Genomic DNA, 12,522 nt, shown 5'->3' with positions numbered 1-12,522 from the left:
AGAACACAGAGAAACAACACGGCAAAAGTGCCCGAACCGGGCGAGGAAGAGTAGGAAGAGTGGCACATTTCATACTGTGAAACGGTGGCCAAACGGAATCAGAATTCCTGAAGTTACTGTTTGGCTTCATGCTTCTGAAAGGTGTTCTTTGGACATTTTTCTTCCTGGTTGCAGTAGGGATACAAGCAATATTACATAGAAATCTGTTGCATTTCATGATGCCACTACTTAAAACAAACCTAGAGGGAAGTTATGCAGTCCCGTCGAGAGGACTCAGTCACAGGACATCATTACCCATTAATATTTATGAACGAGTTCATCCAGCCAACATCGGCTATAAAATAAATGTCCTCGAGGCTCCGCCGGCTGTGGTAGACAAGCCCAACATATCTCTCTGCACTGGGGCCGGGTGTTCTGGGGCTGCCTTCGGAGTAAAGGGCAGAAGTTCACCACAGAATACAGCCAAGCAGTCTTGTAACAGGGTACAGCGCATGGGCCCCCTGACAATAAGAAAATGTAATCCTTCAGGCAGGATTGGGAGGCAGGAAGGGGGTTAGGAGGGGTACCCACAGAGCTGAAAGTACAGCATTTAAGACACATTGCATAACAAAAACAAGGTAACAGCCCGTGCCTCCAAAGCTGCAGAACTGTGTGCATGACTGTGAGAACGTGCGGTGACTCATGACATAGCAGGAGGTGGATGCCCTCCCCCGATGCCCGTGTGTTGCTAGGAACTCCTGCTCTGACCACAGATGGAAGCGGAAAGAAGGCCAAAGACACCGGGGAGCTGACAGAAATGGCAGACACTAACTAACACACTGGCTATCAGATCACACAGGAAGTTCTAAACCGAACGTTGAAATCAGAGTGGGCTGCCATGAGGTCTAGAGGTCAGGGGATCTGCCTGCAGATCTGTCTGTGCATCCGCGGGGGAGTCAGCCACGAGGTCTGCAGCGAGGTCAGCCTCGGGGCCTGCAGCGAGGTCAGCCTCGGGGTCTGCAGCAAGGTCAGCCACAGGGTCTGCAGCGAGGTCAGCCGCGGAGTCCGCCTGGAGAAGGCGGCAGCAGAGCCGGCGGTGCAGCGGGGGCCTGCCTGGCCGAGCACACGGAGACGCGAGCGATGCTCGGAGCCGAACGGTGACCGGGAATGCTCAGCTGCAGATTCCTGCTTTTCTGAGAGACGGTACCTCCAAGTGGTGTATTCTGAAACCGGTCTGGTTGGGCAGAGGGAGACGGGAATATTGGGGTGTTTTTAAAGGGAGTAGGGCTTAACGGCAGAAATCTACCATTATTCTAAATCTTGGTAACCTTTAAATAAACAACCCCTTTCCTTTGTCACTAAACTCTTGCCTTGGGAGTCACGCTTCTTGGAGGCCCGCAATCGAACCCCACAGCTGTTCCGGAACACCACTGGCTGGTTCTGCAACAGTCCCCCAGAAGAAAACGTGAGCATTTGAACACATCCACTCACGGGGCAGAAACCTGGGACAATGTCCAGACCGCGAGGCCACACGCAGTTGTGAGAGTGAGAGGAAGTGGACCAAAACTGAATCCCACTCTCGGCTGCCTGTCCCCTCAGTGAGGAGTGAGTCTGAGTGCCTTAGGGACAGGGGTCTCCTGCCTTGGGGAGCACGGGAGTGACTGCCAAGTCCTTCAGCGGTGGTCTGTGGAAGAAGGCACAGCTGAGGGTTAGCTCTGGCTGGAGGTTGCAGAGAGGGGGCTGCCACGGAGAAGGTGAAATGAGGCAGCACCACCGAGTGTCCTGTCTTCAACCCACGTGCCTGAGCTTCCAGAGCCTCTCGAAGAGACAGCGCAGCCTGAACAGCTGTGGATGCTGTTGGTGGCTGGGAATTACACAAAACACTGGGACAGAGGTGCTTGGAGTCTGCTGACGACCAAGCAGGAAGAGTAGCAGCAGTGGGGAGGAGGGGGGCAGCGTCGGGCAGGGACAGAGTGGAGGCTGGGACGGGACTCAGGAGCATGGAGCCTTCTGGAGCAACTCCCACAACCCAGAGAGCATTCCTCAGCCACCGTGGGGTATTATCACACATGCCAGTTTGAAGTCATAGCAAGCTGGGTGTAGTAGATACTGTCTTTGCTTTCACTAGCGGTGTGACCTTCGGTGCATTCGCCAGCCTTCCGTCGGCCTCTTGACCTGTGCACTCCCGCCTCCTCGGGTACTTCGGGAGTATGAACTGAAGCCTTTCACATCCAACGCTTGCCTGCTTCCCATAACCCTCAGCAGAAGAGAAGAATTAAAAATTCAGCCAAGGGTGGCTCCTGTTCATCTCAGATCGGGAGGTAGGAAGGGTGCACCCTGAGATGTCGAGGCGCCCGTGGAAGGGACGGAGAGGTGGCGTGGGGATTTGGGGTGCGGTCCCCGGGTCTGCACCCCAAGGTAAGCTGGGGGAACGCTGAGCCAAACAAACATTCGTCTGTATACTTCCCCTTCCCCGGGCTCTGGGTTGTCAGCAGCAGATGCGGCTGGTGAGACCGGGGAGAGGCGAGGTCCCTTCGGGTCAGGAAAAACCATCCAAGGCCGCCTAGTCCGACCCGTAACTCAGTGTCAGGCCCATAATTATGCCTAGGTGTTTGTTCTCCTCAGTTTGGGGGTCTCTAGTGAAAGGGAGTTTATAAACTTATTCCACAGCCATCTCCTACTGATACCCATCTTTAATTATGAGCTAGTTCTCGTTTAGATGAGCTAAATCCACTCTCCCATTACTTCGTTCAGCCACCCCGCAGCAAAGCCGAGTCAATAACCTTCCTGCTCCCGCACATGCGCTGAGTGCACGCCGGGCTCTGTCCCTGAGTGGCGGCGACCACCAGGAGGAACTGGATTACAATAAAAAGGGAACCTTGGGGGATACTCTTATTACTGGCACTGCTTAAATTGATTTATAGGGCACATTTAATGAGAGTAGGAAGTGAAATTGCCCTTGACGCAGTTCAGAGCAGAGCATTTTTATTAAGCAGCCGGAAGGTGTGCAAGGTCCTTTAAAGGATGAAGAAAAGATGTAAACCCTGCCCTTGAGGAGCTTAAAATCTGATTAATTTAGCCATGCTAATAAGAGTGTAAGAAAGTCCGGATGAGCAAAGAACACAGTGCAGGTGCAAAAAAAAAAAAAAAAAACCATCTTTCCTGAAAGTCTACATTTATTAAAGCTAAGAGGTAAATTTTTAAATTAATATGATTATGTCATTTTAAAGCGATGTATAGCCATATTAAACATTTGAGAAAATTAGCAAAAAGGAGACAACTGCAAGTATGTATACCTCCACTACCCAGATATAAGCAGAGTTAATTTTGTAGATTTAAACCAAAGGAAACTTTTTTTTACAAATGGATATATATTTTTATATGGAATTATACTGTGCATGCTATCTCATAAATTGCCCTTCTCTAAATTTATTATGAGTGTTTTTGTTGATAAATATTAATTTGCAAAATGTTTAATGGCTCATTATTGTTTCATTAAAAAACTATCATCTTTTATTTAATAGTTTGACATTTTGGTTGTTTTCAAATTTTGATAGTGTAAACAGCACGTTTGTGGTTGCATCTTGGCCTATATATTTCCTTAAGACACATTTCTGGATGTGGAATGATTGGGTCAAAGAATATGCACATTTTTAAGGAACAGACTTCTAGCAATATTATAGCCTAACAAGGTTACGGTGCTCATTGCTCTATTACTTACCACTGATGCGAATATTATTATTAACATCTGCCGGCTTCACAGGAGACAAATCATATACCATTGCCTTAACTGGGTTTCTTTGATTACTAAACTGTAAAAAGGCTTGGAAAGTGGTCATCAACCACTTTCCTTCTCACTGAAATGTCTCTTTTTATATAGGATATTAATACTTTTCACTCAAGAAATATTTTCTGAGCGTCTCTTAATGTGCCACAGAGTGGCCCCAGGTGCTGGGGTTACAGTACTGAACCAATCAAGTCGAAGTCCTTGCCTCCTGGAATGAGTTTCTAGTGTGAGTCGGTGTTCTAAGAGGCTGAATTTGGAAAGGGCGTTGACAATGTCATCATAGTGTGTAACTACCTTTTGTCCCCAGTCGGTCATTTGCTGGCTGATGTACATATTCAGAAGAGAGGAGGAAGTGGGACCAGAGTGGGAAGGAGGACTGGGGGTGGATAGACCTCTCGAGTAAAAGGCCTCTGTTTTGTACGTGAGGAACCAGAGGAGGATCGAAGAGAGAAAGAGCCTTGCCCAGGCTCACGACAGACTAGTAACCGAGAGAGACACTGACACCAGGACAGCATGTAGCTCACATAACCGGAAGTAAAATCTGCTTTGCTTCACCATCTTTATTTCATTCTTTGATGCCCTGCTATACAAATAACAACTAACATTTACTGGGGACTCTCTATGTGCCAAGCACTGTATATGCATACATTCCTTGGCACCTCCTGTGAGACAAGTGCAAGGATCATCTGCCAAACAGAGAGGCAAAACGAGGCTCGGAACATTTAAGTAAACCAAGGTCTTAGTAACCAGTCCTCGCCAAAGCTGTGACTCGGTGTGCCAGTCTCCGAAGGCCACCACTACCCCCATCTCTGGCATGTTCTCAGCGCTTCTGCTCATGCAAGAAGTGTGCAGGGAAAGGAGGGAGAGGTTCAAGGGCAAGGAGAAGCAAGACGGTAACTTCTGAAATGCTTCAGATGGTGGCTGCTGTTTCGGCTGGGGCGCTTCTGGTGATGGAGGAGGTGGACACTCCACCCTGAGAGAACGTGCGAAAGGAGGGGTGCCTCTCCGGTGACCTCACCCCTTCATTCTGTTCCAGTTCGGCTCACTGCCAGCCGCCCAGTGCCCCCAACTTTTTCCCTACCCTCCACCCAAACTGTCTTTCTGATTCCTGTGTCATGCTAAAGTGGAAATGACATGACAATAAAGTACAGAGTCATTCAACCAACCTGCATGTGACATTTTCACTTTTAAACAAGTCAGGATCCCAGACTAAAGGGGTTAAGCACTAATTACAATTCGAAGCCTCCCCTTAGTTTCACAAGAGTCTTGCACTTTCTTTGTTTCTTTGTCTCCTCTACCCTCCCTCTCTCTTTTTGGAGGGGTGCATGCAACTGAGACCCAGGCCTACTTTTAGGACTAGTCCTTTTGCCAGACATTTTATGTTAACTGGCATACATGTCCAAATTCTGACAATGCTAAGATCTGGAGAGTGGACATGCCTGGGACATGAGAGACCGCCTATTCCTGTCTAAACACATGGAGGAGTGCCTACCCGTCTTCCTTCCCACTTATGTCCCTTTCCAGGTCAGGACGAGAGAGTGGCGGCTTCTTCTGTTCTCTTGCTCACCCAGTCCCTTCGCCTCTGCATGCCGCCTGGAATGGGAGAACCCACAGCTGTCGGTGGTGTGCGGGAAAAGTGGCCCTTCCTAGTTACCTGTCCGTAGACATCTGCAGTCAGAACGGACCCCCCGGGAGACTAAAGAATCATGAAGGCCTCAGCCCAGAGGACTGGAACCTGTCGCCAATGCTGCCCTCCTTCATAGCCAAAGGGACAAAAGACGGACCTGTTGGTGATAGAAATTTGTGGTTTGGTGGGCAGCACACAGATCTGTCAGTTTTACTGCAGTCGTATAAAAAGTTACTATTTCTTTAGACCACAGGTGGTCTAAAGAGATAGTAACACAAGGCCCATGGGCTTAATCTGGCCCTCCACCTTGCTTTATCCAGCTCGGCACCTTGTTTCTACCCGGTGGCAGCACCGAGCTCTCACTTTAACTGTTACAGAGTAGTTACATTTACACAGTCCTAACATTACATCCGGCCCTTTGAAGGCAACCAAGAGGCTGATGTGGCCCCCGGTGAAAATGAGTTTGACACCCTTGCTTTCAACTCAGTTATTGACCCTATTTTATTCATGGTGCATAAAAGACTTTTGGAGCTTATAAAACCTAATGCTGATAAATATTTTAGTGCATTTTTATCACTATAAGTGAGTGCTTATTAAGTGCTCAGTCACCTGGGGTGTGTTCTCAGGTCCTGTGTGTGAGGCGAGCCCGACTGACCCAGTCCAGCCACTCCTAAAGGGACAGTTTTCAAATGAACTGACTCAAAGGACATCCAGGCAGTGGGGCACATGTGGAGAGAGGCCAGGGCACATGCTCTCGAGCACACACACATGTAACTTGCATGCAGTGAGGCGGGGAGGACGGAAACGATGTAAACATGCTGAAATCCCCTTTCGCCTTGCAAGGCAGCGGTTTGATGTTTAAGAAAGTTTTTGCTCGTTGAGTTTAATCATCTTGTTTTGGGGGAGAAGAAGGGCAGTTGGATATTTTCCTGCGTCATCAGAGAGAATAAGGAGAAGAAGGAGGAGGAGGAGGAAAAGGGAAGGAAGGGAAGAAGGAAGGGAAGAAGGAAGGAAGGAAGGAAGGAAGGAAAGAGGGAAGGAAGGGAGGGAGGAAGGAAGTTAGTTACAGAAAAAAGTATCTGTTTTTAGAGGATAGTGTTCTAGGGGGAACAGCATAGGAATTAGTCTGCCTACTCAAAAACCTTGAAGGGGCCGCTGACCCTCTCTCATGGTGTCAGATGGCCTTCATGATGGGGCCTGATTGCCAGGGCGTCAGAGAAGACGACTGGACCGTCCATGGCCGTAGTGGTTAGTTGGAGCCCATGGAACTGAGGGGGACAAAAGGAAGACGTGGCCAGAAAGAAGTTCACCGAATGAATGATATGAAGGGAGGGGTAGAGTTCCTAGAACAAAAGGCAGGCTGGCCAAGTAGCTAATAAAAAGTATGGGCTTTGAGTGTGGGCCTCGAACCAAAGTGTCGCAGGTTCGATTCCCAGCCCAGGGTACATGCCTGGGTTGCAGGCCATGACCCCCAGCAACCGCACATTGATGTTTCTCCCTCTCTCTCTCTCTCTCTCTCTCTCTCTCTCTCTCCCTCCCTTCCCTCTCTAAAAATAAATAAATAAAATCTTTAAAAAAATGTGGGCTTGATAAAAGAAAAAAGAAAAAAAAGAAAAGACCCAGAGGGCAACTTAACACAGTGCAAATGAGAGGACGTGCGTGTGCGATAGGCCACAGATGGGGAGCAGGTATCCTCCGGAGCGAATTTTCGAGAATTTGTGACCCGAAGATACAAAGAAGTCCTTTAAAAACCACTAAGAAAAAGATGACCCAGTAAAAGATAGACAAATAATATGAGCAGGCAATTCACAGAAGAAGAAGTCACATTTTACCATAGCAAAAGGAAGTTAAGAAGGGCTGGTGAGGGCACGGAGCAGCGGGAATGCTCATACACAGCTGGCGTGAGTTTGAATTGCTACACCCATTGTGGAAAGCAGCTGGGCACTATATTGTTAAAGTTATATAGATGCATTCCCTTGACCCAGGAATTCCCTTCCTAAGTATATAACAAAAACAAAACAAAACAAAACAAAACAAAAACAAACCTGAACATGTGAACATGGGACTCAATGGATATCAAATAGATATTTATCAGAATATCCAACGTTGTTCTTTATAGCAAACATTGGGGGAAACATCGGCAAAAAATGAAAGTATAAAGCTGTGAAATATACATGAGATGGGATATTAAACAAGAGTGAAAATCCATAAATAATAGCTATATGCAACAACCTGGGTGAATCTTGGAAAAATAATATTGAGTGAAATAAAGCAAGTTGCTTAAGTTTCCATACTGTATGGTACTATTTTTTAAAAGCTCAAAAACCAGCCATACCCAAGCTGGTGTAGCTCAGTGGATTGAGCACGGGCTGCTAACCAAAGCATCGCAGGTTTGATTCCCAGTCAGGGCACGTGCCTGGGTTGCAGGCCACAGCCCCCAGCAACCACACATTGATGTTTTTCTCTCTCTCTTTCTCACTCCCTTCCCTCTCTAAAACTAAATAAATAAAATCTTTTTAAAAATCTTTAAAAAAAGCCAGCCATGGATACATATATTATAAAACCATTTTTTTTTAAAAAAAAGCATGGGACTATACTGAAGCTTTTTGATTTAGTGGAGTAACCACCACGGGCGTTAGAGAGATACAGACTGACCTCGGAACCTAATAAGAACAGGCAGTCCCCTTGTTTCTGTGCGCAAGTCCTTTCATTCCCCTGAACATCAGTTTACACATAACACAACGTAACATAACGTAATATATAACACAACGTAACATCACAAAACTCAGCAGTTCTAACAGCAGTTGTTGACCTGGTTTAGGAGTTAAAGCTCACTAGTAAATTACCTTGCTCATTGTGGAATCATTTCCATAAAGCAGAAGGCGGCCATTTGGCCACAGCATCCGAGGAGAGCCCGAAGAAGACCTGGAAGAGAACTGGGAACTTGCTCGTGGACACTGAGCTTGTGTGCATTTCCCGGTCCCCTGGTGGGGAAGTGCCCGTGACCCCATTGAATCATACGGAAGCAGACATAGTGTAGTGGTAGACATGAAGGCGTTTCCTGGGTGGAACACTCTAAAATATGCTTCCTGTGGTATATTATCTTAGTGCCCAATGTTTCGTTTACAGGGTCCCCAGTTAAAGACCTCCCTCCATTGAGGACGAAAGCAGAGGCACTGAAACCCAGGTGGGCAAAAGACCACCTGGTCACAACTTCGGAACCAAGGCCGAGTCTGTCCCTTCCGGGGTTTTACAGCCCGTGTCCAAATGGAGAGTCTTTGTGATTTATATGTCGTCAGGTAACTCATAATTATACAAACAAACAAAAATCCAATATAATATAACTCATTGATTTGGGGGCTATGCCATAAAAGCTTGATGTTAATATATACGGTAGAAGTTCTCAATATTCCCCAAACATTTTGTTGTCCTAATAAATGGTTCTTAATATTTTGAAATCACCTGATTGTTCCCATAGGTCTTAGGTTGTGGAAATCCATTTTTATTAGGAATTATGACTCAGGGTCCTAGTAGACAGTTTTGTGAGCATAATGACCTCTCTATAGTTATTACTGGTTGAGTCAAAACCAAGTACAAGAAATGAATAGACTTGTGGTTTCCTCCATAGAGACTTTAGAAAACCCGGGGTTTTATTTTAGTCTAATGATAGATTTTGACTTTTTTTAAGGTGCATAATCCAAGTTTGCCCTCACACAGAACAAATAGAGCCAGGTCTCAAAGGCCACAGACGCAGGCAGGTCATTTAAAGTGCCCTGGAATTCACGAGTGTAAGTTCATGTACCTGCGCAGGCCAGGGGTATCTGCTGCCCAGTGAGGGCCAGAAGCGATGAGGCATCACAGACATGATAAAAATCTGATGCCGAGAGGACTCGAACACCAGCTAGTCAAATGTAAACATATTGATAGTAAACGTCTCAGGTGAAGAAACAAACAAACAAAAAAAAAGAGCAGACACAGTAATCACCTTGCACTGACGAAAGAAAACAATTGTCAGGATTCTTCTTTCTTCTGAGAGTAAAGCAGTCCTGGGACCCTACAAAGCTGGTCCTTCTGAATCACAGCATGGTTGACCGCATGACAGAAAAGCAGGTGTTTGGGCCCAGATGGTAAAACACAGCTGTCTTGGGACAAAAGGCCTGCAGGCAATGGTGGGGGTCGCTGGTTATGAGTTCTAGTTTGGGTCAGGGTATGAGTTCTAGTTCTAGTAACTTGACGTTGAGGAACTTGCATATACATATGTTTTGAAGTAAAACAGAAACATCAAAATTATATAATACATACTAAGGTAGTGATATATAATACATAATATATAAGGTATAATGTATAAGGGATAATGTACAACACATAAATAAATCATCATTGAAGAAGACACAAGAAAGAGTACTCAGTGTCTTTTAGGCAGGTCTTGGGGTTATTTAGAGGCTCCGTTTTGCACAGGATTAATATCTATTTAGTGAGTCTTTACTACTTTTCTTTTATTGACAGTGTCTTTTAGCCCCCCTTTAGCAAGTGAGGCTACATCTTACTCTTCTTTTTCTTACCATAATTGAAGTCACATACCAAACATTATTCTGTGACTATCACCTAGGTTCTATAGTCGTCATCCAAAGCTTGTCCCTTTCTGATAAAGCACGTGTTCGGGAGTAGCCTCTCGCCCTTGGGAAACGAGCCAGCATGTTGCCGTTTCAGAGTGTCGTGTATTCAGCATTTCCCGCACAGGTACACCATTAAAGGTTAGTTTATGATATGAACCGTAGTTGAAATCAACAATCATAATCTCTTATTCAAACAGTTAGCTCTGCTGTCCTTCAGGCAGAGTAACTTTCTTTGAGATGATGGTAAGTGAGCGAACAAAGTTGTCAAGAAAATTAAAATCTCTCCTCTCCAAACTCTGTGGGAGAAACGACACCAAGGAAGAACTTTGTGCCCTTAACAGAGGTGAAGAGGGAAAAGCTACCTGTCTTAACACAAATCCTCTGAATCCTACTTCGTTTCCCATAATTCCCAGACTTGCTCTGTAACACTGGGTCTGTGGCCATGCACAAAGGTCAGAGCTGGAAGACCACAAAATGTGTAAATCGAGGGAGGAAATCCTTTTCCCCTATTACTTATTTATCAAACAGGTTGACGGCTGATAGAAAGCCTGAGTCGCGTTTTGCCTTTCTTTCTCTTGTGCAAATAACCATCCCTGTGTCCTACCTTGTTAACCTTTTCTGTTTATTCCATTTCCCTGTGATTTCTTATTATAGTTGCCAGTTAATCACAGACGTATTAGAAGAGTTCTCTGTCACCTAGCAGCCTTCATGGCATTGCGGCGTCTGCGGGCACGTGGGCACCGCTGATCAATTACGCTCACCGCAGGGAAAACTGCGCGTTCGGCAGCCGACTTGGCTTTTGTCTAAGGTATCAAGACTGAAAGCAAATTAGGTATCTAAAAATAAAAATTAAAATGAAGACTAATAAAATGGAGCTTTGACTTTTCTCATCACAGACTCATTTATACTTAATGACACAGGCCGACTGAATAGGTAATTGTTATAATCTCTCCTGAAATGGATTTAAAAAAATGGCTGATCCATCCCTCCTTTCAGGACAGGCAAATGGGCATCGAGACAATAGAGAGATGAGAGCCTGTTTACGCCGTTATGTACTAATTTGTTTGCACCATTGGCTTGCACCGAGGTTGCAGAGAGATATGCCAGCCAGTGGTGCGTAGACGTGTCAGCATATAAATTCAGTTGTGCATTATTTTGATCACAGGGTCCTGCCAGATCAAACGTGGGAGACATCAGTACCTAAGTGTTCTTTCCAAAAAAAACAACACATTTTACTTTCATCAGAAAAAGACGATTTTAATAATATAGTTTATAGGACCTTCTCTCTCCTTGGGTATAGATGTTTTCCCTTTCTGTTTACAGACACTACCCCAAGTTCCTACATACAATGTATCAATATTTCCTATCCGATGAATACTTCTTACCTTTACCCTCCTCTCACCTTACCTTTTTGCTTTCTTACCCTCCCATGCTCCTCCTCCCGCTCAGAGTTACCACCAGCTGGACAGGAACTTAGTTCTGAAGGGATCATAGCGCCACCTGAAGGCTGGTACAGGAAACGACCTTGCCCATTGTCTTCCTGCCATCTCTCTCTCCTTCCCTCCTCTCGGGATTCTGTCTCGGAACATATTTTAACGTATCTTCTTAGCTCTTTATTATGCAGAGTTGTAGCTCTTCCCACTCACAACTCGGAACCAGAAGGAACTTTAACATTCACAAGGAATAAAACAATTTTATTCATGGAACATTTCTTTTTCTTGCAGAGGCTCTAAGAGATTTCAATTAGTCCTTTTTTGTAGTAGTAGTAATAATAACACTTTACACTGATTAAGTGGTAGATCTCCTTACACTTTAAATATGTTAATTTACTCCTTCAAATGAAATTATTTAAATGAGCAATTTATATAATTCATGTAATCTACCCAAATTTTACATATGGGTTGATAGTGTACTTGAATTTATTCCAAGTTTCAGTGAAAGCCAAAGATAAATACATTAATTTATTAAGTAAAAATAAATTATAAGGTGATGCACACACAGAAACAACTATCTACTGCGGTGACATAAGTTGAAAGACAACTGTCTTCTGTTTTACAAATCAATAGGTCGATCGAGTCCTTCAGCTGAGTGAGCCCGCTCTGCCGGGCTGCCCTTTTTCATTCCTCAGACCCAGCTCCAGAGCATTCAGATCTCTGCTGACGAGTGTTTGTAGGGGGACCACAAAGGCAGCGTGTTCGGGCAATCACACCAGCAGGAGCCCCACCCGAGTTCCACCGCAGTGATTACGTCCAGGAGGAACTCTTCCTGCCCAGCCCACTCACGGTGCGCTCACACCTACCACACACTCACACCTACCACACACTCACACCTACCACACACTCACACCTACCACAAGCTGCAGTCAGTACCTCCTCACTCACATCCAAACACAGGGTGTGCTGTGCCACAGTGGCATTTGCATGTTGACTCTTAAAACTCTAAAAAAGCCTATGCAAGTAAAATCTTACCAACTCTTCCACATGATAGTATTCTTTTCTTTTAAAAATATTTAT

Source organism: Phyllostomus hastatus, unplaced genomic scaffold, assembly GCF_019186645.2.
Source record: "Phyllostomus hastatus isolate PE091 unplaced genomic scaffold, TTU_PhHast_1.1 phas_contig_40, whole genome shotgun sequence".
NCBI classification, from domain to species: Eukaryota; Metazoa; Chordata; class Mammalia; order Chiroptera; family Phyllostomidae; genus Phyllostomus; species Phyllostomus hastatus.
This window is presented reverse-complemented; position numbering follows the sequence as displayed.